Source organism: Myotis davidii, unplaced genomic scaffold (genome assembly GCF_000327345.1).
Source record: "Myotis davidii unplaced genomic scaffold, ASM32734v1 scaffold19, whole genome shotgun sequence".
In the NCBI taxonomy this organism is placed as follows: Eukaryota; Metazoa; Chordata; class Mammalia; order Chiroptera; family Vespertilionidae; genus Myotis; species Myotis davidii.
Window position 1 is genome coordinate 677,603 of NW_006289854.1, and position 1,737 is coordinate 679,339.

The window sequence follows — 1,737 nt, forward strand, 5'->3', positions numbered from 1 at the left end:
TGGCTGTGAGAATCAGCTGTGTCTGCAGTGAGAGAACTACTGTCCTCTAGGGAGGTGCTAATCTAGCCTTTGCCTGAGGCTATCCGGCAAATGCCTCTGCGCAGGGCTTGGGCGGGGCGGGTCCCGGGGGATCAACAGGGCTGCTCGCAGTTCCCTCCCTAGGGACTCTGTCTCACAGAGTACCAGCAACTGCTGCAAACCTCGGAGAGAAAGCGGCGCTCGCTCTGACCGAGGCCAGACAGTCCCGCTTCTCCCGTTTGAGTCTGGGTCCCCAGAGACTCGCCCGGATCTGGCGCTCAGAGTCTGAAACTCCCTCCCGATTGAAAACAACAACCGCGCCCTCCGCCGCCAGCCCGCTCAGCATGCACTCCGCACCTTAGTATTTCACTTCAGCACTGCGCCTCCTCTGAGTCTGGGTATGATATTCTCTTTCCTCCTAGTTGTAGAATTTCCACTCAGCCAGCCTTCCTGTGGTTCCGGATGATGTCCGTTCCGTCCTTGAGTTGTATCTCTGAGGTGGTTGTTTGAGACAGCAAACTCCTGCGTTAACCTATGCCGCCATCTTGGTTTCTTCATTGTGTTTTAATTTGCATCTCTCTGATGATTAGTGACTGAGCACTTTTTCATACGTCTCTTGGCCATTTGTATGCCCTCTTTGGAGAAGTGTCTGTTCAGGTCATCTGCCCATTTTTAAATTGGATTGTTTCTCTTCCTTTTGTTGAGTTGTACGAGTGCCTCATATATTTTGGAGATTAACCTCTTATCAGAATTATCATTGACAAATATGTTCTCTCATACAATGGGTTCCCTTTTCATTTTGATGGTGGTTTCTTTGCTGTGCAGAAGCTTTTTATTTTGATGTAGTCCCATTTGTTTATTTTTTCCTTTGTTTCTCTTGCCCTAGGAGATGTGTTAGCAAAAATTCTGCTATGTGAGATAAGTCAGTTTTTGAAAAGAAATTACTAAGCATGATGATTTGTTTGCTTGATTAAAATACTTCTTTTCTCCGGGGGAATGTAGTGCCGGTGTCTACATCGTTAGCACCAGCCAGCATGCTAGCCAGAATTTTAGTGCCACTCTGTGTTAGCAAATGCATTGAGCACTTCACACGTGTTATCTGTGTCCTTTAATCATCATAATCATGTAGGCTTATTATTCCCAATCATTTTTGTCATTTGTAAGCGGGGAATCTGTAGACTTAAGTAGAGGGACCTTCTAAGGTCAGGTAGTAGTAAGTGGCAGAATCAGATTCAGACCCAAGTCTAACACTAGAGCTTGAGCTTTTTACCACAATGCTGCTCTCTCTCGTGACTTTCCTTTGTGAAACCTGTTTTAAGTTTTTCTGTATTTGCTTTTTACACACACACACACACACACACACACACACACACATACATACTTAGAGTGAATCGAGTCCATGAAGAATTCAAGATGGGTGATTTTGACGTTTTTTGGTGTTTGTTTTTGTGTGTGATTCCTTAACAACCTGCCTGTCACTACACCTCCCCTCTGCCACTCCACACCTTCCCACCACACCTCTTCTCTGCTCACCTTCCCACCACACCCCTTCTCTGCTCACCTTCCCACCACACCCCTTCTCTGCTCACCTTCCCACCCCACCCCTTCTCTGCTCACCTTCCCACCACACCCCTTTTCTGCTCACCTTCCCACCACACCCCTTCTCTGCTCACCTTCCCAACACACCCCTTCTCTGCTCACCTTCCACTCTGGGACTCT

General features: G+C 47.3%; 1 protein-coding gene across 1 annotated transcript in view; it reads left to right on the plus strand.

Annotated features, from left to right (window-relative positions):
- Positions 1 to 1,737, plus strand: part of ATG2B (autophagy related 2B) — a 68,968-nt gene that overhangs the window by 27,122 nt on the left and 40,109 nt on the right. The window lies entirely within an intron of this gene.